Below are 26,817 nucleotides of genomic sequence, written 5' to 3' on the forward strand. Positions count from 1 at the left end.
AAAAAAAGTGTAAAAATTATTTTAAAAAAATCGCTAAATAAATTTAAAAAATATATATTCTCTAATAAATTCATTTTTTGGAAATAAAAAAAAAAAACAATAAAAGTGCACATATTTGGTATCACCGCGTCCGTAACGACCCGCCCTATAAAACTGTCCCATTGGTTAACCCCTTTAGCGAACCCCTTAAAAAATAAAAAACGAAGCAAAAATAATGATTTATTACCATACTGCCGAACAAAAAGTGCAATAACGCGTGATCAAAAAGATGCATATAAATATCCGTGGTACCGCTGAAAACGTCATCTTGTCCCACAAAAAACGAGCCGCCATACAGCATCATCAGTGGAAAAATTAAAAAGTTATAGCTCGCAGAATAAAGCAATGCAAAAATAATTATTTTTTATATAAAATTGTTTTTATTGCATAAAAGCATCAAAACATAAAAAAAACAACATAAATGAGGTATTGCTGTAACCATACTGACCCGAAGAAAAAAACCGCCTTATCAATTTTACCGCTCCCCCCAAAAGAAATTCTTGAAATGCTGGTTTTTGTTCATTCTGTGTCCCAAAAATCGGAATAAAAAGCGATCAAAAAATGTCACGCGCCTGAAAATGGTAACAATAAAAACGTCAACTCGTCCCACAAAAAATAAGACCTCATATAACTCTGTGGGTCAAAATACGGAAAAATTATAGGTCTCAAAATGTGGTGATGCAAAAACTACTTTTACAATAAAAAGCATCTTTTAGCGTGCAACAGCTGCCAAAAATAAAAACCCGCCTTAAATAGTAAATTAAACCCCTCATTATCACCCCCTTAGTTAGAAAAAAATTATAAAATTTAAAAAAAATGTATTTATTTCCATTTTCCCATTAAGGTTAGGGTTAGGGCTAGGGCTAGGGCTAGGATTAGGGGTGTGTTGGGGTTAGGGTCAGAGTTAGAATTGGGGGGTTTCCACTGTTTGGGCACATCAGGTGCTCTCCAAACGCAACATGGCGTCTGATCTCAATTCCAGCCAATTCTGCGTTGAAAAAGTCAAATGGTGCTCCTTCCCTTCCAACCTCTGCCATGCGCCCAAACAGTGTTTTACCCCCACATATGGGGTATCAGCCTACTCAGGACAAATTGCAAAACAACTTTTGGGGTCCAATTTCTCCTGTTACCCTTAGGAAAATAAAAAATTGGGGTAAAAAATATATCATTTTTGTGGAAAAAAAATATGATTTTTTTATTTTCACTCCCGGATATTATAAACTTCTGTGAAGCACTTGGGGGTTCAAAGTGCTCACCACACATCTAGATAAGTTCCGTGGGGGGTCTAGTTTCCAAAATAGGGTCACTTGTGGGGAGTTTCAACAGTTTAGGCACATCAGAGGCTCTCTAAACATGACATGATACCCGCAAACCTTTCCATCAAAGTCTGCATTCCAAAACATCACTACTTCCCTTCCGAGCCCCGATGTGTCCCCATACAGTAGTTTTCTGCCACATATGGGGTATCAGCGTACTCAGGACAAATTGGACAACAACTGTTGGGATCCAATTTCTCCTGTTACCCTTGGGAAAATAAAAAAATTGGGGACTAAAAGATCATGTTTGTGGAAAAAATATGATTTTTTTATTTTCACGCCCGGGCGTTATAAACTTCTGTGAAGCACTGGGGGGTTCAAAGTGTTCACCATACATCTAGATAAGTTCCTTAGGTGGTCTAGTTTCCAAAATGGGGTCACTTGTGGGGGGTTTCCACTGTTTAGGTACATCAGGGGCTCTCCAAAGGCAACATGGCACCAGCAGATCATTCCATCAAAGTCTGCATTCCAAAACGTCACTACTTCCCTTCCGAGCCCCGACGTGTGCCCATACAGTAGTTTTCTGCCACATATGGGGTATCAGGGTACTCTGGACAAATTGGACAACTTTTGGGGTCCAATTTCTCCTGTTACCCTTGGGAAAATAAAAAAATTGGGGACTAAAAGATCATGTTTGTGGAAAAAATATGATTTTTTTATTTTCACGCCCGGGCGTTATAAGCTTCCATGAAGCACTTGGGGGTTCAAAGTGCTCACCACACATCTAGATAAGTTCCTTAGGGGATCTAGTTTCCAAAATAGGGTCACTTGTGGGGGGTTTCTACTGTTTAGGTACATCAGGAGCCAGGACCGGACTGGGACAAAAAAGCAGCCCTGCCACACAAACCCCACTAGCCCACAAACTATAACACTCCTCACCTTGATCAGTGAATCTTGATTTACTTTGTCATGCTTCTCAATCTCCTAAAGGGAGACATTTCAAGAGCCACATGTGAATGGCGCCACACTGCGTATGATCGACCACAGCTGCATTTACATGCTGCTCTACATAGTTCCAATTTTCAGGATCATGGGGGTCCCAGCAGTCGGATCTCCAGCAATTGAAAAGTTATCCCCTATCAAGAGGAGAGGGGATTACATGGGATAATGCATTTAAACCGCTTTTCCAATATTTTATTTTTATTTGGCCATAGTAATATTTAAAATACTAAACCAAAATTGACCCTCCCAAAGTCCAATGTGGCCTCTTTGACAACAAGACAGGAGAAGTGGGTAGTGTGCAAGTCATACAGGGCTAGCTCCAGGTTTTTGAGGGCCTCGGGTGAAAGTCTCAGTGGCCCCTTTAACACATACCACAATTCATAATGCACATATACAGCAGAGAAATATAGGTATACAATGCCAAAGATTTCACTTCTTACATTACATGAGTGATAACTATTGTACAATAGGTCAGAAACTAGACAGTATAGTCCTCCATACAGAATAATGAGCCCCATATAATGCTCCATACAGAATAATGAGCCCCATATTATTATTATTATTATTATTATTATTATTATTATTATTATTATGCATTTATATAGCGCCATTTATTCCATGGTACTTTACATATCAAAAGGGGAATTATAGACAAGTATAATATATACAAGAATAATAAACAAGTGTAAGACAAGGGACGCACAAGTACATAAGGAGAGGGGACCCTGCCTGTGAGGGCTCACATTCTACAGGAATGGGTGAGGATACAGTAGGAGGGGGTAGAGCAGGTCGTGCGGTGGTTCAGTAGACCGAGGATCATTGCAGGCTGTAGGCTTGTCGGAACAGGTGGGTCTTCAGGTTCTTTTTAAAGGTTTCCGCTGATGGGGAGAGTCTGATGTGTTGCGCCAGGGAGTTCAAGAGTATGGGGGAAGCACGGGAGAAGTCTTGTATGCGGTTGTGGGAAGAGGAGATAAGGGGGAGTAGAGAAGGAGATCTTGAGATGATCGAAGGTTGCGTGCAGTTAGGTACCTAGAGACCTTGTCACAGATAGATGGAGGAGACAGGTTGTGGATGGCTTTGTATGTCATGGTTAGGGCTTTGAATTGGATCCTCTGAGTGATAGGAAGCCAGTGAAGGGCCTGGCATAGGGGGGAGGCTGGGGAGTAGCGGGGAGACAGGTGGATTAGTCGGGCAGCAGAGTGTAGGATGGACTGGAGCGGTGCCAGAGTGCTAGAGGGGAGGCCAGAGAGTAGGAGGTTGCAGTAGTCAAGGCGGGAGATGATAAGAGCATGCACTAGTGTTTTTGTCGTTTCGTGGTTGAGGAATGAGCGGATCCGGGAAATATTTTTGAGTTTGAGGCGGCAGGAGGAGGCGAGGGCCCCATATAATGCTTCACACAGAATAATGAGCCCCATATAATGCTCCATACAGAATAATGAGCCCCATATAATGCTCCGTACAGAATAATGAGCCCCATATAATGCGCCACACAGAATAATGAGGCCCATAAAATGCTCCATACAGAATAATGAGCCCCCTTTAATGCTCCATGCAGAATGAGCCCAATATATTGCTCCATATAGAATAATGAGTCCCATATAATGCTCCATACAGAATAATGAGGTCCATATAATGCTCCATAAAGAATAATGAGCCCCATATAATGCTCCATACAATATTATGGGTACCACATAGTCCTCCATTCAGTGTAATGAGGCCCATATAATGCTCCATAAAGAATAATGAGCCTCATATAATGCTCCACACAGAATAATGAGCCCCACATAATGCTCCACACAGAATAATGAGCCCCCTTTAATGCTCCACGCAGAATAATGAGCCCCATATATTGCTCCATACAGAATAATGAGTCCCATATAATGCTCCATTCAGAATAATGAGTCCCATATAATGCTCCATACAGAATAATGAGGCCCATATAATGCTCCATAAAGAATAATGAGCCTCATATAATGCTCCACACAGAATAATGAGCCCCACATAATGCTCCACACAGAATAATGAGCCCCCTTTAATGCTCCACGCAGAATAATGAGCCCCATATATTGCTCCATACAGAATAATGAGTCCCATATAATGCTCCATTCAGAATAATGAGGCCCATATATTGCTCCATACAGAATAATGAGCCCCATATAATGCTCCATACAGAATAATGAGTCCCATATATTGCTCCATAAAGAATAATGAGTCCCATGTAATGCTCCATAAAGAATAATGAGCCCCATATAATGCTCCATACAGAATAACGAGCCCCATATAATGCTCCATACAGAATAATGAGGCCCATACATTGCTCCATACAGAATAATGAGGCCCATATATTGCTCCATACAGAATAATGAGGCCCATATATTGCTCCATACAGAATAATGAGTCCCATATATTCCTCCATACAGAATAATGAGCCCCATATAATTCTCCATACAGAATAATGAGCTCTATATAATGCTCCATACAGAATAATGAGGCCCATATATTGCTCCATACAGAATAATGAGCCCCATATAATTCTCCATACAGAATAATGAGTCACATATAATGCTCCATACAGAATAATGAGGCCCATATATTGCTCCATACAGAATAATGAGCCCCATATAATGTTCCATACAGAATAATGAGGCCCATATATTGCTCCATACAGAATAATGAGGCCCATATATTGCTCCATACAGTATTATGGGTACCACATAGTGCTCCATACAGTATAATGAGCCCTATATATTGCTCCATACAGAATAATGAGCCCCATATATTGCTGCATACAAAATAATAAGCCCCATATAATGCTCCATACTGTATTATGAGTACCACATAGTGCTCCATACAATATATTGAGCTCCATATATTGCTCCATACAGTATTATGGGTATGCCAAAGTGCTCCATACAGTATAATGAGCCCCATATATTGCTCCATACAGCATTGTTGGTACCACATAGTGTTCCATACAGTATAATGAGACCATATATTGTTCACCATATATGTTGCTCCAAGCAGTATAATGAAACCCATATAATGACCCCAAACACTATAATGAGCCCCATATAATGCTCCAAACAGTGGAATGAGCCTCACATAATATTCCATAAAGTATAATGAGCCCCATACCATGCTCCATACAGAATGGGCCTCATATAATGCTCCATACAGAATAAGTTCCATATAATGCTCCATACTTTATATGATGGGTCCTATATATTGCTACAAACAGAATGGGGTTCATATAATGCTCCATATATAATGGGCCCCATATGATGCTCCATTATATGATGGGCCCTATATAATGCTCCATATATAATGGGCCCCATATGATGCTCCATTATATGATTGGCCCCATATAATGCTCCATATATAATGGGCCTCATATGATGTTCCTGTATATAATGGGCCCCATATTATGCTTCAGTATAATGGGCCCCATATAATGCTCCATATATAATGGGCCTCATATGATGTTCCTGTATATAATGGGCTCCATATTATGCTTCAGTATAATGGACCCCATATGATGCTCGATACATAATGTTCCCCATATGATGCTTCAGTATATGATAGGCCTCATATATTGCTCAAAACATTTAAAAAAAAGAAACCAAAAATCCTCCCCTCTCCTCGCTGGCTGCTGCTCTTCTCTGGACACCTCAGCGTCGCCGTCTTCCAGCTCTCTGCACTGTGACTGTTCAGGCAGAGGGTGCACAGAAGTGACCTCATCGCACCCTCTGACCAGAAACGTCACAGTCAAAAGACACCACAGCGGAGGAGCGGGAAGAGGTAAGTATCGCAAGTGCTGGGCCCATGAGCAAGCGGGGAGGGGCGGACTCTTTATTAGCCCATGTAGCAATAGTTTAGTTCCACAGCAGAGAAAGGTTATGTTATGGATCTGACACGTTGCCACATGGGCTAATAAAGAGTCCGCCGCTTTCCACAATTTATCAGAGTGATTATATATATTAAATATATACACATACACATATATACATGCATAGACATACAGACACACACATAGTAAGCTCAGATACTGAGAATTACACCATGTATACAGGACAGAAGTATACACAGCTCCACAATATATACTGTGGTAAGGAATATAAAGTAGAGTGCAGCTGTGTATATAGTGTATAGTGGGACTCACCCTCGCAGACACGCTCATAGACATGCATGCAGACATGTACAGAAAGACACTCACACACTCAGATAAGTACATAGATATGCTTATAGACACTCTTATAAACGCACGCACACAAACATGCTTGTAAACAATCGCACGGAGACTCGCACGCATTCAAGCAGACACACACAAGCAGACATGCACGCAAGCAAACATGCAGTCTAGCTTGCAGGCATGCTTATAGAAATGATTATACACATGCATGCAGACATGCTTATAGACACACCCACAGACACGCTTGCAACATGCATAAAGACACGCTTATAGACACACTCGCAGACATGCTCACATGCATGCACGCACATAGACAGGCACACAGACACTCATGCACACATGCAGACATACACATATACAGACACATACACAGATAAATATACCTGCAGTCACATACATATTTGGACTTATATACAAAATAATCTTACAAAATTCATATCTATAGACATATAAATATACGGAAACAACATTCATGTAAACACTTATTAGGGGAGGGTTTTTTTTTACCTTCCCCCGATTTTTCACTGACCCTCATGCACGCTCCTTTGATGTTCCTCTCCAGCAGGAGGATAGCAGTGCAGGGCGCGCTGCATTATATCATCATAGCAGACAGGGCCATGTCTGTCTGCTGCTGTGATGCGACCAGGCCCGGCACACAAGATTTAAAGGTGCAGTGCTGGCATGGCCCGGGGGAAGAAACAGCCCGTCTTGTGTCCCTGCAGAGCTGCTGGAGGAGCCGCCTGGGGGGGCATATGCCCCTCTGCAGAGAAGCGGATCACTGGCAGGGGCTGGTGGTCATTGCTGAGTAGCGCAGGGAAAAAAAATCTGCTCTGACGCTGGTAGCCTGGTACTGGCCAGCATCAGACTGAAGAGCCCTGCTCGCGCCGCGAAGGCCTTTTCAAAATACCCTGTGTGCGCGCACTCCTGCTTGCACACACTGACACAGGGCCGCCGCTGTGAGCACGTACTGTCTGTCAAGTGCCACAGCGGCTCTTGTCAGCGCGTGCAAGGAGAGAGCGCGCGCGCACAGGGCCTCTAGTAAGTTGTTTTAAGGGGCCGGCGGCCCACTATGTTACATAGACGCCAGCCCACCTGGAATCTGCCTGGTTCACCAGATTACCAATCCGGGCCTGTCAGGTGCTCTCCAAAGGCAACATGACACCAGCAGACCATTCCATCAAAGTCTGCATTCCAAAACGTCACTACTTCCATTCCGAGCCCCGACGTGTGCCCATACAGTAGTTTTCTCCCACATATAGGGGAATCAGGGTACTCTGCACAAATTGGACAAAAACTTTTGGGGTCCAATTTCTCCTGTTACCCTTGGGAAAATAAAAAAATTGGGGACTAAAAGATCATGTTTGTGGAAAAAATATGATTTTTTTTATTTTCATGCCTGGGCGTTATAAGCTTCTATGAAGCACTGGGGGTTCAAAGTGCTCATCACACATCTAGATAAGTTCCTTAGGGGGTCTAGTTTCCAAAATAGTGTCATTTGGGGGGGTTTCCACTGTTTAGGCACATCAGGGGCTTTCCAAACACGGCATGGCGTCCAATCCCAATTCCAGCCAAAAAAGTCAAATGGCGCTGCTCCCTTCCGAGCTCTGCCATGCACCCAAATAGTGGTTTACCCCCACATATGGGGTATCAGCGTACTCAGGATAAATTGCACATTAACTTTTGAAGTCCTGTTACCCTTGGAAAAATAAAAATTGAGGGTGAAAAGATCATTTTTGTGGAAAAAGTGTGATTTTTTAATTGTACGTCTGTACGTTATAAACTTCTGTGAAGCCCTTGGGGGTTCAAAATTCTCACCACACATCTAGATAAGTTCCTTGGGGGGGTCTAGTTTCCAAAATGGTGTCATTTGTGGGGGTTTCCACTGTTTTGGTACATCAGTGGCTTTCCAAACGCGACATGGTGTCCGATCTCAATTCCAGCCAAAAAAGTCAAATGGCGGTGCTTCCCTTCCGAGCTCTGCCATGCGCACAAATAGTCATTTACACCCACACATGGGGTATCAGCATACTCAGGACAAATTTCACAATAACTTTTAGGATCCTGTTACCCTTGGGAAAATAAAAATTGGGGGTGAAAAGATCATTTTTTTGGAAAAAATATGATTTTTTCATTGTATGGCTGTACGTTATAATCTTCTGTGAAGCCCTTTTGATTTCAAAGTTCTCACCACATATCTATATAAGTTCCTTGGGGGGTCTAGTTTCCAAAATGGGGTCACTTGTGGGGGGTTTCCACTGTTTAGGTACATCAGGGGCTTTCCAAACGTAACATGGCGTCCGATCTGAATTCCAGCCAATTTTGCATTGAAAAAGTCAAATGGCGCTCCTTCCCTTCTTAGCTCTGCCATGCGCCGAAACAGTGGTTACCCCCCACATATCAGGTATCAGCGTACTTAGGACAAATTGCACAATAACTTTTGCAGTCTAATTTCTCCTGTTACCCTAGGTAAAATAAAAAAAATTGGACCTGAAGTAATTTTTTTTGTGAAAAAAGTTAAATGTTCTTTTTTTTTAAACATTCAAAAAATTCCTGTGAAGCACCTGAAGGGTTAATAAACTTCTTGAATGTGGTTTTGAGCACCTTGAGGGGTGAAGTTTTTAGAATGGTGTCAATTTTGGGGATTTTCTATCATATAGACCCCTCAAAGTGACTTCAAATTTGATGTGGTCCGTAAAAATAAAATGGTGTTGCAAAAAATCGCTGGTTAACTTTTAACCCTTATAACTTCCTAACAAAAAAAAATTTTGGTTCCAAAATTGTGCTGATGTAAAGTAAACATGTGGGAAATGTTACTTATTAAGTTTTTTGCATGCTATATCTCTGATTTAAGGGCATAAAAATTCAAAGTTGGAAAATTGTGAAATTTTCATAATTTTCGCCAAATTTCCATTTTTTCACAAATAAACGAAAGTTATTTGAATGAAATTTTACCACTATCATGAAGTACAATATGTCACGAGAAAACATTGTCAGAATCACCAGGATCCATGGAAGCGTTTCAGAGTTATTACCTCATAAATGGACAGTGGTCAGATTTGTAAAATTTGGCCCGGTCATGAACGTGCAAACCACCCTTGGGGGTAAAGGGGTTAACCTGAAGAATCATAATGGCAGGACAGTTTCTGCATTTAGTGAACATAAAAAAATTGTGGAATTGCTCTTTTTTGCAGTTTCACCGCACGTGGAATTTTTTTCGGTTTTCAGGTACATTATATGGTAAAAGCAATGGTTTCGTTCAAAAGTGCAACTCCTCCCACAAAAAACAAGCCCTCATATAGCCATATTGATGGAAAAATAAAAAGTTAGGGCTATATGAAAAAATGGAAAGTGGCCCGGAGTTGAAGGGGTTAAGCTTGATCTACCTATGTAAACAGCTTGCTAAAAGACTGCCAATCATAGAATCATAGAATGTCAGAGTTGGAAGGGACCTCAAGGGTCATCGTATCAAACCACCTGCTCAATGTAGTGCAGGATTCACTCAACCATCTCAGACAGATATCTGTCCAGCCTCTGTTTGAAGACTTCCATTGAAGGAGAACTCAGCACCTCTAGTGGCAACCTGTTCCATTCATTGATCACCCTCACTGTTAAAACGTTTTTTCTAATATCTAATCTGTGTCTTCTCCCTTTCAGTTTCATTCCATTGTGTGAGATATGGGAAAATGGTGTCATTTTGATAAAGTTTGACATAAAAATACTTGCTTCAGACCACTCAGCCCCCCCCTCCCTTGGCATCCATTCCCCAAAGCCATAAAAAGCAATGCAATGTTCTTTAATTAAAACCTCCAGGAACAAGCTCTTTGAAGCTCGGTGACTACCAATTAGCACAAGGGTGTGAGTTCTAGTGCAGGAACAGCTAAACTAAATTCCTTTTGTGTAACTCAGGCACAACACGTCACAGCAAGGCTCTGAAGTGTGGAATCTGGAAAATGACTTTTAATAACAGAATGCAATATCTCTGAGACTAGCCGAGCACATAATCAGAATCGGCATTCCTTCCCCTACACGCCCGTGCCCGGAAGCCACCTGTAGCACTCTGCGTTATTGAGATATAAAGCAAAGCTTCCAGGAATTATATATGGTAGGCATATTTAGTCTCTATGCGCAGATAAAATCCAGCAGAATCCAGTGGCACCGCTGCTATTCCATTCAGAGCTTTGGGCGAAAAGTTATGAGCTTCCACAGTTCTGGACAGAAAATCATAATCTCAGAGATGGGAGGAGAGAGGCTGCACAAGCTCAGGGGTGGGCACAGAGTGTGGGAGGGAACAGCATAGGACATAAGTGACAGCTGCTGATTCTGAGCTTAGTTTTTCTACTGGCAGGAGGATACGTTAGCTTTGCAGCCAGGAAAACCACATAACTAAGATTTGGACCTGTGATCCATCAGCGCCTCCCTGTGGTCACATGCTACATAACAGGGTAATTGCAACCTATCAATACCCTATCCTTGTACTACCCTCTTGACTGTATACCTGTATATTATTCAGGTAAATATATATATATTTCTAGTGCGCCTTTCCGGCGATTAAATATAAAATTAATCTTGGGCTGCTCTTTTATCTCGATACACGAGTCCCCATGTCTGAACACTCCATTGGTTATTATATGCTACCAGGGTTGGTTTCTGATCTGATATACAGTAAGCCTGCTGTCAGACGGGGTTTATTTAGAACGAGGAACTGGTGGCAGCAAACCGTGCTGTTTTAGTGAGGAACTCTGACAGTAATGGCCAGGAGGTTTATATATATATGTATATATATATATATATCCCCAGCCTGCACTGTTGATATATATCCCCCTCACTGGGAACACCTCATTAACTCGTACCTATAAGGGAAGCTTTTCCTGCGACTATTTGCCCTCGGTGCAGTTCCCTGACTGATCTAGGGCAAGTGGTGGCACCAGAGAGCTGATCCCTGCTGGGTCCTTCTCTCCCCTCCCCCAAGGTGAGCAAAGTCGACACCCCCTTCTCCTGTGCGATCCATCACACATTGTTTCTCTTGTTTCCATGAGCAAATGAGAATAAGGATGATAGATAATACTATGAATACAACTCTAGGCACTAGCAAGATGAGTTCCTCTGGGTATATGTGATGCTGTTTATTGTTGATGATTCTTGCTCAGACCATATACACTCAGTCTTTTATAAGAGGTGCTCCTCTCAACAAAGATGGTCAGTATACAAAAATATACAATGTTCTGTATAAATGAGTACACCCCTCTGAAAACTTTTCGATTCCTTTCAGAATCAACATTTTCTATGGGTTACCATTCTACAAAATACACTCACAAATATGGGCTATTGATTACAAAGAAGATTTATTATTTTGAGAACCCAGAAAAGTTATTTTTCTAACAAATTCATTCAAGATTGCGTACACCCCAATAAAAAGTCATAGGAGCAAAGCTGAAGATTAAGCTACAAAATTAAAATGAACACAAATTCAACCACAGGTAAGTCTAATTATTCATTATTTAGGTGTCTATCAGACAATTGACTATAAAAGGGCGTTACTTAAAAAGGAAGCAAAATGAAGAGACTCCAGCTCCAAAAACTGTGATTAGGGATGAGCGAGTACTGTAGTATTCAGACTCGCTGTACTCATTACAAGTACCTCCTAATACTCGGGTACTCGTAACGAGTACCAAGTCCAATGTAAGTTTATGGGAAATGCGATTAATGGGCGGGAACTGTGCGAAGACTGTTCCAGGCTATGCGGGACTGTGCTGGCCTGTGTGGGGACTGTGCCAGACTGTGCTGGCCTGTGCGAGTACTGTGGCGGGCTGTGCGGGACAGTGCTGGGCTGTGCGGGAACTGTGCGGGGACTGTACCGTGCAGGACGGTGCAGAGCTTTGCAGCTACTGTGCGGGACTGTGCTGGTGTCACGCCGCCTCCGCATACTCACCCGGCCTCCGCTCCCACGCCACAGCCCCCTGCCGCCCGACAGCCACGGCGGTCCCTTCTGACAGGCTCGCGGCCGACGGGGTCTGTGCAGTCTCTGCATGCAATGTGCATGCGCCATAGGCCGCAGCCGCGCCTCCCTCCTGTTACTTGTGCTCTGGCAATGCCCTGACCCGGAAGCACCTACGGACCAATGGCAGACCTGACAGGGCCATATCAGGCCATTCCCCCCTGAGGGAGGCCTGATCGTTGTGTTGCTAGTACACTGGGGCCTGCTTCCTTGTGTGCTCTCTGCAGTCTCGCAGTCCTGTCTTCAGTGATTCCTGCAATAGCCTCTCAGTCCTGCCTTCCGTGGTCCCTACAGTAGCCTCGCCATCCGGTGCTCCGTGGGTCCAGCTATCTATACTCCAGTCCTGTCTCCGGTGTTCCTGCTCCTTCCTGCTATCCACACTCCAGCCCTTCAGTCCAACTCCAGTCCTACCTCCGGTGTTCCTGCTCAATCCTGCTATCCACACTCCAGTCCTACAGTCCTACTCCAGTCCTGCCTCCTAGTTTCCTGCTCCATCCTGCTATCCACACTCCAGTCCTTCAGTCCTACTCCAGTCCTGCCTCCGGTGTTCCTGCTCCATCCTGCTATCCACACTCCAGTCCTTCATTCCTACTCCAGTCCTACCTCAGGTGTTCCTGCTCCATCCTGCTATCAACACTCCAGTCCTACAGTCCTACTACAGTCCTTCCTTCCCGTGTTCCTGCTCCGTCCTGTTGTCTATGCTCCAGTCCGGCAGTTCTACTCCGGTCCAGTTTCCAGTGATCCTGCTCTGTTGTCTACGCTTCAGTCCCGCACTCCTACTCCAGTCCGTCCTGAACCGCCCCTCTCGGTACCGGCTATCGTGGTACCCAAACCCCTGGGCCTGCTCATAGCGATCCCTGCATAGGGGTCGGCTCCACCTGGCAGCTCGCCCGGGCCCCTCGGTGCCATGGTCCAGAGGGTCCACTCCTGGAGATTTGTCTCCTGACCAGCCGTGGTAACAGTTGGGCTGTATGGGACTGGGTTGGGCCATGCTAGGCTGTGCGGGGACTGTGCCGTGCTGTGCGGGACTGTGCAGGACGGTGGGGAGACTGTGTGGGGACTGTGTGGGCTGTTGCGAATATTGCGAGGCGAGTAGTGAAATACTCGCGAGGATTTGAGTACCGAATACCGAATCCTCACGAGTTTGCTCGCTCATGCCTAACTGTGATTCTTTATTCACATAAGCAATTTGGAGGATATACATAGTCAGCTATACAAATTCACATGACATGCATCAACACATTTCAGGTGTTCTGCGCACCATCAATCATGATGCGTGTCATTTGAATTTGTATCGCTGACTGTGCATGTCCTCCAAATTGCTTATGTGAATAAAAAATCACAGTTCGTGGAGCTGGAGTCTCTTCATTTTGCATGTTCCATGCCTTGACAAGGCACTTCCAGGCTCCGAACACCCTCAAGATGCAATCACGGTGAGCTGGATTTTATTTTAAAAAGAAAGCCTTTTCCCTTGTGATGCTGTCAGCAATGGCACTACATGGAAGAGAAATGTCACAAGACTTGAGAAAGAAAATAATTTCTTTACATGAGATTGGTGAAGGCTACAAGATGAGCAAAGTTTTATTTAACTGTCGTAATACTATAGCAAAACTGAAAAAAAAAAATTAACAAAGATTGAACTGTAACCGTCTAACAGGGATGTCTGGGTCGACCATAGAAGATAGCACCTAAACAGTAGCATCTTCTGGTAAGAACAGTTTGAAAAAAATCAGCATGCAAATTCTCAGCAGTAATTACAAAAGTAAAAAGCCAAACTAGAGAAAGTGTTATCCTTCTCTCCTTCATCTAGATGCCTTGATGAATGGTGGTATGATGTGACTATTTAGCCTGGCATCAAGGAGGCACTGAGCTGTGCATCAGATGGCAGCTTCAGAAACCTGTGATGACATCATTGAGGTAACCGCGGGTCCTTGAAGCTACGGTACCCACAAACAGCTCATTTTTAATGGCCCTATGAACTTCAGTAACCTCAAAGAAATTTCTCACAGTGTTAGTGGTGATATAATGAAGGTTACCGCAATTCATCGGCTGGCTGGCTCACAGTGAACTGAGTGTGAGAACAGCTGGCAGTGACCGGCAGTAGCCTCCATGATGTTACCGCTCATCACTGAATTTGCGCTCTGATGCTCAGCTCAGTGCCACTTGGAAGTCAGGCTGAATGGTTGCATCATGCCATCATTCAGTAAGTCATCCAAATGAAGCACAGATGGATTACGATGTGAGACAAATGAATTAACATTGGACAGATGAGGATTATGGTTATGTATTATTTTAATTTTTACAGTAATAACTGGTAAAAAGGGTGGGGTGTGTTCATTTCAATTAAAGGACTTTATTCTTGTTGTGTCTTTTTTATAAAATGAATATGGGGTTAGTAATGGGGATGTTTTTTAGACACCTCTTCATTACTAACCAGAAGGGCTTGATGTCTGCTGGCAAAACAAAGCTTACATCAACTTCAACCCTATTACCCCACTTGCCTCCACACCAGGGTGAGTGGGAAGAGGAAGGCTAAGCACCAGGTTTGGTGCATCTTATGAATGTGCTATTTCTGGGGCTGCTGGTAGCTGATGTTGGTAGCCTGGGAGGGGAGCAATTTCCATGGCCCCTTCCCTAACTATTAATATCATCCCACAGCAGTCTGTTTAGTCTTTGCTGGTTAGTATTTATAGGGGGACCCTATGTCATTTTTTTCTGGGGTACCCCTGTAAATTAACCAGTAAAGGCTAGGTAAACAGTTTTCAGCTGTGATTAATAGCCTGGAAGCCTTTTGGGATATTGTCTCTTTTTCCAGATTATTAACATCAGACCCCAGCCGTGGGCTTTCCCCCTGCTGGTTATCAAAATTACATGGGAGCCCATGTCAATTTTTTTATTTAATTCTTAATTTTACACAGAATGTACACAGGGGGTCTTGAATACAACTCCCATCATTGTTGCCTGGTCGCACTGAGCTCAAGGAGACCAGGCGACAATGATCACAGCAGTCTTCAGCAACCAGCTCCTGGAAACAGCGCAAACTGTATCGCTTTTCCCAGACGCCGGTATGTGTCACACTGATGACATACGGATGTCATCCATGTGTCGCCAGTGTGTAAGTATGTGGGACATTTTGCGGCCTATGCTGCTGATAAAGCATAGATATGTCTGTGCGTTTGCCACACGAACACATGGTCCGTGTGAAAAACCCGACGTGTGCACACCACCATTGAATATAATAGGTGTGCGTGTGTCCGTATCTGCGGTCATGAAAAAATGGACCTCATACGGATAAGAAAAACAGACATGTAAAAAGGGCTTTACATATAGTTAGAGTTACTGAGCTGATAGAAGTATACTATGGCATTGCATAAAGTGTGGTGTAAATGATAACTTGGTAAATAATGTAATGGAAACCGTCCAACTTCATGACTAACTTTGCCTTTATTCTTTGTTAAACAGTATCTGGACTTCTGTTGTGTGTTAATAGCTAATGTTTTAGTACACAGCTACATGACTCAGACTTAAGCTATTCCAATGCTGCTTGGAACATTTATATAAAGTCAACATATGGACAAAGTATTTTTTGTTTATATGAAGGATACCCTGATTTGTAATTTGTAATTATGGCAAATGTCTTAACCCATGCATTAAGCAACAATTACTCTAGTGCTGCCTTGTTTACAGAAAGTACTTAGGAAATGCTTTCATCCATCATAATAATTTTTCATAGAACCCATCAATGCTTGAAACAATGTGGAGTTAGTAAATATTATTCAAGTAAGGCTCCAATAACTGCGCCAGGAACAATTACATACAATAGGAAGTTTTTAGCTCTGCATTTCATTAAACCTTGGAGTAATATAAAAGCAACATAAACATAATTAAGTGTTAGACTGTGCTCTTTCTTGTGCCAGTCACATCCTCAAATTGTTAAAGTGACAGTCCCTGTGCATTCCTGTACAGTACATCTACAGATGCAGGAGCTGTCGGCTATTAAAGGGAACCTGTCACCAGGTTCTGCCTATAAACAATAGTAAACCCCTTTTTACAGCATTCTAGAATGCTGCATGTATATCCCCAATTCCCTATAAAAGGCACAGCAAAGGTCTTCTATTATAATCATATACAGTGCAGTCCAGTTCAGTCAGCATCTCTGGTCTTAATCTTCTTCTTTTCTTATGATCGCCGTCCTCCTGCCCTGCTTCATGTGGATGGCTCATGATTAGTGTTGAGCATTCCGATACTGCATATATCGGGTATCGGCCGATATTCGCTGTATTGGAATTCCGATACCGATTACAGATATTTTTACAATATCGGATACCAGAATTGGAAGTTCCCATAATGCAATGAGCCACTATTGTGGCTGTGATTGGCTGCTGAAATGATGTCATCATGATGCGTGGTCTGTGCGGGCCTGCCGGGGGTCTGTACGGGCCTGCCGGGGGTCTGTGGCGGCTGCCGGGGGTCTGTGCGGACTGCCGGGGGTCTGTATGGGCCTGCCGGGGCTCTGTGCCGGCTGCCAGGGGTCTGGGCGGACTGCCGGGGGTCTGTACGGGCCTGCCGGGGGTCTGTACGGGCCTGCCAGGGGTCTGTGTGGGGCTGCCAGGGGTCTGTGCAGGCTGCCGGGGGTTTGTGCGGGCCTGCAGGGGTTCAGTGCGGGCTGCCGGGGGTCTTTGTGTCTGTGTGCAGGCATTGTCCGATGGGACTACAAGTCCCATCGGGCTATGCCTGCTACAATGACAGTGATTGACACATTAGCCAATGATGGGACAGTAGTAGTCCCATCATCCGGCTAATGTGTTGAATGTAAAAAAATATATATATATACATACTACATACATACTACATATATACAACATTCATACAACATACATACATACATACTACATACATACTTCATATATACTACATTCATACAACATACATATATACTACATACATACTACATATATACTACATTCATACATCATACATACTACATATATACTACATATATACTACATTCATACAACATACATACATACTACATACATACTACATAGATACAACATTCATACAACATACATACATACTACATACATACTACATGTATACTACATTCATACATCATACATACATACTACATACATACTACATATATACTACATTCATACAACATACATACATACTACATATATACAGCATTCATACAACATACATACATACTACATATATACTACATTCATACAGCATACATACATACTACATACATAGTACATATATACTACATTCATACAACATACATACATGCTGCATACATACTTCATATATACTACATTCATACAACATACATACATGCATACTACATACATGCTACATATATACTACATTCATACAACATACATACATAGTACATACTACATACATAATACATACAACATGCTACAGACATACAAAATACATACTACATACTTACTACATACATACAACATACATACAACATGCTACAGACATACAAAATACATACTACATACATACTACATACATAATATATACAATACATTCATACATTCATACAATACATATAGACATACAGTACATATAACATAGAGTACATACTCACCATTACTTGTCACTTTGTTCCCCGAAGCCAGTGTCATCTGTGAGAAAAATTAGAAAATAACAAACAAGCAATATACTCCCTGATCCGCAGAAATCCACGAGTGTCCCACGACGATCTGCTGCACTGCATCACTGAGAGGTTACTATCGTTCACTGGTCTCACTTTATGGCAAAAGCTGCGTGGGAACTTTCTCACACAGCAATGCCAAAAGTGAGACTAGGGACTATTTTTTTACAGTGGCAGAGGAATACAGTGTGGAAGGATGCCTATCTCCCGTCATTGTATTCCTGGAGCCCCCTAGAGAGCGGTCGCATCAGCTGATGCTGCTGTTCTCCATGGGAGATCGTCATGGGACACTCGTGGATTTCTGCAGATCAGAGAGTATATCTGTTTGTTATTTTCTAATTTTTCTCACAGATGACACTGGCTTCGGGGATCAAAGTGACAAGTGATGGTGAGTATGTACTCTATGTTATATGTACTGTATGTCTATATGTATGTATTGTATGAATGTATGAATTTATTGTGTGTAGTATGTATGTAGTATGTATGTCGTATGTCTGTAGTATGTATTTTGTATGTCTGTAGCATTTTGTATGCATGTTGTATGTATGTAGTATGTACTATGTATGTATGTATGTTGTATGAATGTAGTATTTATAAAGTATGTATGTAGTATGTATGTATGTTGTATGAATGTAGTATATATGTAGTATGTTGTATGAATGTAGTATATATGAAGTATGTATGTAGTATGTATGTATGTATGTTGTATGAATGTTGTATATATGTAGTATGTATGTAGTATGTATATATATATATTTTTTTTACATTCAACACATTAGCCGGATGATGGGACTACTACTGTCCCCCGGCAGCCGGCACAGACCCCCGGCAAGCCCGTACACACCCCCGGCATTCCGCACAGACCCCCGGCAGGCCCATACAGACCCCCGGCAGGCCCAGACAGCCCTCCGGCAGGCCCGTACAGACCCCCGGCAAGCCTGCACAGACCCCGCCCGCACACACAGACACGCACAGTGTCCGCCCACGCACCGCCCACACTCTTCCCCCCTCCCGAAGAGGGTGTGCAAGTACAGAAAGGGTTTTTTTTAATTCCAATACTTCTGTCCCATTGACTTGAATGGGACTTCCGGTATCGGAATCGGCGATACCCGATACTTTTTGGGTATCAGCCGATCCAATCCGATCCGATATTTCTCAATATCAGATGGTATCGCTCAACACTACTCATGATATGTCTTCCATACATTGTCCCCCATTGTGCTCCTGTGCAGGCACACCTTTCTCTGCACTGCCGGGGGCAGAGCAAACCACTGTAGTACGCCTGTACGGGGAAAGGCCTAAGAGCGCCGATGACCTGTATGTAAAGACGTCATATGCGCACTACAGGGCTTTGCTGTGACTTTGGCAGGGTAGACCGAAAAGTGCACCTCGGCAGGAGTGCAATGGGAGTCACCATGTGGATTATATAGGAAGCGTCTTCCAAATGAAGCAGGAAAGGAGGACAGCAATCGTAAGAGACCATCAAACTGCCTGATTACTGCCATACCTGTTCTCAATCAAGAAATCACTTAAATAGGACCTGTCTGATAAGGTGGAGTAGACCAAAAGACCTCAGAAGCTAGACATCATTCCGCGATTCAAAGAAATTCTGGAACAAATAAGAAATAAAGTAAGTGAGGTATATTAGTCTGCAAAAGGTTATAAAGCCATTTCTCAAGCTTTGGGACTTCAGTGATCCAGAGTGAGAGTCATTTCCACAAATAGAGAAACATGGAAGAGTGCTAAACCTTCCCATGAGTGGCCAGTCGACCAAAATTACCCTAAGAGCGCAGCAACTACTCATCCAAGAGGTCTCAAATGTCCCCATAATTTTCCAAAAAAGGATCTGCAGGCTTCATTTGCCTCAGTTAACCCCTTCATGACCCAGCCTATTTTGACCTTAATGACCTGGCCATTTTTTGCAATTCTGACCAGTGTCCCTTTATGAGGTGATAACTCAGGAACGCTTCAATGCATTCTAGCAATTCCGAGATTGTTTTTTCATGACATATTGGGCTTCTTGTTAGTCATAAATTTAGGTCAATAATTTTTGCGTTTATTTGTGAAAAAGACGGAAATTTGGCGAAAATTTTGCAGTTTACAAATTTTGAATTTTTATTCTGTTAAACCAGAGAGATATCTGACACAAAATAGTTAATAAATAACATTTCCCACATGTCTACTTTACATCAGCACAATTTTGGAAACAAATTTTTTTTTTTTTTGTTAGGAAGTTATAAGAGTTAAAAGTTGACAAGTGATTTCTCATTTTTACAACAAAATCTACAAAACCATTTTTTAAGGGACCATCTCACATTTGAAGTCACTTTGAGGGGTCTATATGGCAGAAAATACCCAAAAGTACACCATTCTAAAAACTGCACCTCTCAAGCTACTCAAATCTACATTCAAGAAGATTATTAACCCTTCTGGTGCTTCACAGGAACTATAGCAACGTGGAGGAAAAAAATGGACATTTTAATTTTTCCAACATAAATTTTCTTTAGTATCAATTTTATCATTTTCACATGGGTAACAGGATAAAATAGATCCTAAATTTTGTTGGGCAATTTCTCCTGAGTACACCGATGCCTCATATGTGGTCATAAACCACTGTTTGGGCGCACGGCAGGGCTCAGAAGGGAAGGAGCGCCATTTGACTTTTTGAATGGAAAATATGCTTGAATATTTAGCGGTTGCCATGTCGCATTTGGAGAGCCACTGTGCGCCTAAACATTGGAGTTCCCCCACAAGTGACCCCATTTTGGAAAAACTAGACCCCCAAGAAGCTTATCTAGATGCATAGTGAGCACTTTGAACCCCCAGGTGCTTAACAAATTGATCCGTAAAAAAAAAGAACTTTTTTTCACATAAATTTTATTTAGCCTTAGTTTTTTCATTTTCACATGGGCAAAAGGATAAAATGGATCCAAAAATTTGTTGGGCAATTTCTCCTGAGCACACCAATACCTCATATGTGGTCATAAACCACTGTTTAAGCGCACGGCAGGGTCCAGAAGGGAAGGAGCGCCATTTGACTTTTTGATTGGAAAATTAGCTCCAATCGTTAGCGGACACCATGTCGCGTTTGGAGAGCCCCTGTGTGCCTAAACATTGGAACTCCCCCACAAGTGACCCCATTTTGGAAACTAGACCCCCAAGGAGCTTATCTAGATGTGTGGTGAGCACTTTGAACCCCCAAGTGTTTCACAGAAGTTTATAACGCAGAGCCATGAAAATAAAAATATTTTTTTTCCTCAAAAAATAATTTTATCCCACTATTTTTTATTTTCACAATGGTAACAGGATAAATTGGACCCCAAAAGTTGTTGTCCAGTTTGTCCTGAGTACGCTGGTACCCCATATGTGGGGGGGACCATTGTTTGGGTGCACGGCAGGGCGCAGAAGGGAAGGAGTGTCATTTGACTTTTTGAATGGAAAATTAGCTCCAATCGTTAGCGGACACCATGTCGTATTTGGAGAGCCCCTGTGTGCCTAAACTTTGGAGCTCCCCCACAAATGACCCTATTTTGGAAACTAGACCCCCTAAGGAACTTATCTAGATGCATAGTGAGCACTTTGAACCCCCAGGTGCTTCACAGAAGTTTATAACGCAGAGCCACGAAAATAAAAATATTTTTTTTCCTCAAAAAATGATTTTAGCCCACTATTTTTTATTTTCACAAGAGTAACAGGATAAATTTGGACCCCAAAAGTTATTGTTCAGTTTGTCCTGAGTATGCTGGTACCCCATATGTGGGGGGGACCACTTTTTGGGCACACGTTGGGGCTCGGAAGGGAAGTAGTGACGTTTTGAAATGCCAACTTGATGGAATGGTCTGCGGGTGTCATGTTACGTTTGCAGAGCCCCTGATGTACCTAAACAGTGGAAACCCCCCACAAGTGACCCCATTTTGGAAACTAGACCACCCAAGGAAGTAATCTAGATGTGTGGTGAGCACTTTGAACCCCCAAGTGCTTCACAGAAGTTTATAAAGCAGAGCCGTGAAAATAAAAAATAATTTTTTTCCACAAAAATAATTATTTAGCCCCCAATTTTTTATTTTCCCAAGGATACCAGGAGAAATTAGCCCCCCAAAGTTGTTGTGCAATTTTTTCTGAGTACACTGATACCCCATATGTGGGGGTAAACCACTGTTTGGGCGCACATCGGGACTCGAATTGGAGGGAGCACTGTTTAACGTTTTGAACGCAAAATTGGCTGGGATCAATGGTGGCGCCATGTCGCTTTTGGAGACCCCCTAATGTGCCTAAACAGTGGAAACCCCTCAATTCTATCTCCAACCCTAACCCCAACACACCCCTAACCCTAATCCCAACCCTAATCATAACCCTAACCACAACCCTAACCCTAATCTCAACTCTAACCCTAACCACAAGCCTAACCGTAATCCCAACCCCAACCCACCCCTAACCCTAATCCCAACCCTAATTCCAGCCCTAACCCTAATTCCGGCCCTAATTGTAATTCCAACCCTAACCATAATTCCAACCCTAACCCTAATTCTAACCCTAGCCCTAACCCTAGAATCATAGAATCATAGAATCGTAGAGTTGGAAGGGACCTCCTGGGCCATCTGGTCCAACCCCCTGCTCAAAGCAGGATTCGCTAAATCATCCCAGTCAGATGTCTGTCCAGCCTCTGTTTGAAGACTTCCATTGAAGGAGAACTCACCACTTCTCGTGGCAGCTTGTTCCACTCATTGATCACTCTAACTGTCAAAAAGTTTTTTCTAATATCTAATCTGTGTCTCCTCCCATTCAGTTTCATCCCATTGCTTCTAGTCTTTCCTTGTGCAAATGAGAATAAAGTTGATCCTTCTACAATGTGACAGCCCTTTAGATATTTGTAGACAGCTATTAAGTCTCCTCTCAGTCTTCTCTTTTGCAAACTAAACAATCCCAAATCCTGCAACCTTTCCTCATAAGACAGGGTTTGCAGACCAGTCACCATTCTGGTTGCTCTTTTCTGAACTTGCTCCAGTTTGTTGATGTCTTTTTTAAAATATAGTGCCCAAAACTGGACACAATATTCCAGATGAGGTCTGACCAAAGAGGAGTAGAGGGAAATAATGACTTCACGTGATCTAGACTGTATGCTTCTGTTAATACATCCTAGAATTGCATTTGCCTTTTTTGCTGCTGCATCACACTGTTGACTCATATTCAGTCTGTGATCTATTAGTATACCCAAGTCTTTTTCACATGTGCTGTTGCTTAGGCCTATTCCTCCCTATTTTTCCCTGTTGAAAACCATTCTGTTAGTTGCTGCCCACTTCTCCAGTTTATTTATATCTTTTTGAATCCTCTCTCTCTTCTTTAGTATTAGCTATCCCTCCTAGCTTTGTGTCATCAGCAAATTTAATCAGTTTACCCTCAATTCCTTCATCTAAATCGTTGATAAGGATGTTGAACAATACAGGGCCCAGGACAGAGCCCTGTGGTACCCCACTTGAGACATTCTTCCAACTGGATGTGCAGCCATTTACTACCACTCTTTGGGTCCGATCACTAAGCCAGTTATGAATCCACCTAACAGTTGCCTTGTCCATTCCATACTTAGTCATTTTTTCAATAAGGATTGTATGAGATACTTTGTCAAATGCTTTGCTGAAGTCAAGATATACTATATTGTATTGTAAGGGTTCCAATGGATTGTGATGAATAAGAAAATGCTCACACAAGAATTGAATTTACTAAATTGATTTACTTAATAAATGATAAGATTAAATAATAAACAATATAAAACTATAAATACAAATGCATTAATCAGAAACAAGCATTATTCATACATTACATTATTCAGATAGATGTCGACCAGTCATCCTCCATGAGCCAAGAGCGCAAGAGAACATGTGTCCTAGTTCTTTTAAAAATGTCCAGCGAAAAGGTGTGTCCAGCCCCACCATATGGGGAATGATGTCACAAGTCTATTGTCCATTAGCTATAAACACATCCCCTCAATACCTGTTTTAACCAGTACATAATACAGGAAGCTGGAGGAAAGGGGCCTCATGTGTGCCACATGGCAGAAATACAGCAAGCTGGAGGAGGGGCTTCGGAGGAATGTTTACCCACCCAATCTAATTATGGCAATGAAGGTCCTTTGTTGGTAGATAAGTGTAAGACAGTTAATTGCTTTGCTTGGACAATTTGACCATCTGGTTGAAACAAGTTTCAATGACCTTCTTGGAAGTTTCAAAGAGCTGATTGAAACTATATCAATAGTTGGTATTAATTAATTGGAGTGTTGAAACCATTAAAAATAACTCATAGTATACATATATCTACAGCATTTCCTTGATCCACCCAATCAGTGATTCCGTCATAGAAGGAAATTAGGTTAGTCTGACATGACTTATTAGTTACAAACCCATGCTGACTCTGTTTAATCACTTCATTCTTATCTAGGTACTGACATACATGTTGTTTAATAATTTGTTCAAAGATCTTTCCTAGTATAGAAGTCAGACTCACTGGCCTAAAGTTGCCTGGGTCCACCTTCTTCCCCTTTTTGAAGATAGGAACAACATTTGCTCTTCTCCAGTCTTCTGGGACTTCTCCTGTACTCCAAGAATTTTCAAAGATTATGGAGAGTGGTTCAAAAATTTCTTCTGCTATCTCCTTCAGTACTCTGGGGTGTAATTCATCTGGACCTGGAGACTTGAATTCATTTAGGTTAGCTAAGTGTTTCCTCACTATCTTTCTGTTTATAGATATCCTGGATTCTTCTATTCCCTTAATAGGACAGTGAAGAACAGTTGATGTTACATTTCCTTTCTGAGAGAAAACATATGCAAAATAGGAATTTAAAAGTTCGGCCTTCTCAACATCCTGTCTTACCATTTCATCATTTTCATCCTGTAAAAATCCTATAGCATCTTTGACTTTTCTTTTACTTTTGCCATATCCCCAAAATCCTTTATTATTGCTTTTGACATCTCTTGCAAGCCTCCATTCATTGTCAGCTTTAGCTAATCTGATTTGTGCCCTGCAGGTTCTGCAGACAGCATTATATTCTTCTTTAGATAAGCCTCCCTCTTTCCATTTTATAAACATTTTTTTCTTCCTTTTTAGCATGTGCTTAAGTTCTGTGTTCATCCATCCTGGCTTCCTTAAATGCTTCCTATTCTTCCCTCTTTTCCCTAATTCCAACCCTAACCCTAACTCTAACCCTAGCCCTAACCCTGATGGAAAAATAAAAATATTTCCTTTATTTTATTATACGTCCCTACCTATGGGGGTGATAAGTGGGGCGGTGATTTACTTTTTTATTTATTTTGATCACTGTGACAGTGATCAAAATAAATGAATGAATCTGCAGCGTCGCAGATTCCCGGCGGGCGTACTGCGCATGCACCTGCCATTTTCCAAGATGGCGGCGCCCATGATCCATGATGGCGGGACACCAGGACGGCCAGAGGGAGGTCGGAGGCCTCGTGGAGGGTGAGAGGGGGTGATCGGAAGGCGGGGGACCGGAGGGAAGGCGGGGGGCAGATTTTGACAGCGGCTGCCGATCTGCGCCGTCAGATGGTGGCGGCGGCCGATTGGCGCTGTCAGTCAGTTGGGGGGTCGGTTCAGTGTCTCCAGCCATGCCCAATGCTATTTCAGCATCGGCCATGGTTGGATTTGTAATATTTCATCAAATTTCATTGATGAAATATTACTATCGCTCTGATTGGCAGTTTCACTTTAAACAGCCAATCAGAGCGATCGTAGGCATGTGGGGGCTAAGCCACACCCCCTAGGGCTAACTCTAAGGTGTCCTCTGTGTGCGGGTCGGGTGACCTTTCAGTGTCCCAGGTCACCTGACCCGCAGGGGGGCTTTAAAGTCATGACGCCATATTTTGACACGACTTTTCATGACGCCTATGTGGCGTCAAAGGTCATGAAGGGGTTAAGGTTAATGTTTATGACTCCAGCATAAGAAAGAGACTGGGCAAAAAAATGGTTTGACTAGCAGAGTTCCAAGATGAAAACCACTGTACAGCAATAAGAGCCTAAAGGCTCATCTCATTTTTGCCAGAAATCATCTTGATGATCCCCAAAAGACTTTTGGGAGAATACTCTGTGGATTGACAAGGCAAAAGTTGAACTTTTTGTAAGGTGTATGTCCAATTACATCTAGCGTAGAAGTAACACAGCATTTCAGAAAATGAATATCATACCACCAGTAAAATATGGTGGTGGTAGTGTGATGGTCTGGGGCTGTTTACCTGCTTCAGACCTGGAAGATTTGCTGTGGTAAATGGAACCATGAATTCTGCTATCCACCAAAAAATCCTGAAGGAGAATGTTCGTCCATTTGGTCGTTACCTCAAGCTGTAGTACACTTGGATTATGCAGCAGGACAATGATCCGAAACAGCAAGTCCGCCTCTGAATGACTTAAGAAAAACAAAATTTAGACTTTGGAGTGGCTAGTCAAAATCCTGAACTTAATCCCATTGAGATGCTGTGGCATGACCTTAAAAAGGCAGTTCCTGCTTGGAAATCCTCCAATGTGGCTGAATTGCAACAATTCTGCAAAGTTAAATGGGCCAAAATTCCACCAGAAAGTCGCAAAAGACTCATTGCCAGTTATCACAAAACTTTGATTGCAGTTGTTGCTGCTAAGGGTGAGCCAACCAGTTATTAGGTTT

General features: G+C 42.5%; 1 long non-coding RNA gene across 1 annotated transcript in view; it reads right to left on the reverse strand.

Moving 5' to 3' along the window:
* Positions 1 to 2,393: 2,393 nt before the first annotated feature.
* LOC141092777 (uncharacterized) overlaps positions 2,394 to 26,817 on the reverse strand; it is a 159,831-nt gene continuing 135,407 nt past the window's right edge. Inside the window, exon 3 of the long non-coding RNA XR_012232910.1 lies at positions 2,394 to 2,431. This is a non-coding gene — a long non-coding RNA (uncharacterized lncRNA). The remainder of the gene's footprint in view (positions 2,432 to 26,817) is intronic.

Source organism: Dendrobates tinctorius, unplaced genomic scaffold, assembly GCF_039654945.1.
Source record: "Dendrobates tinctorius isolate UK_male_01 unplaced genomic scaffold, ASM3965494v1 ptg000060l, whole genome shotgun sequence".
In the NCBI taxonomy this organism is placed as follows: Eukaryota; Metazoa; Chordata; class Amphibia; order Anura; family Dendrobatidae; genus Dendrobates; species Dendrobates tinctorius.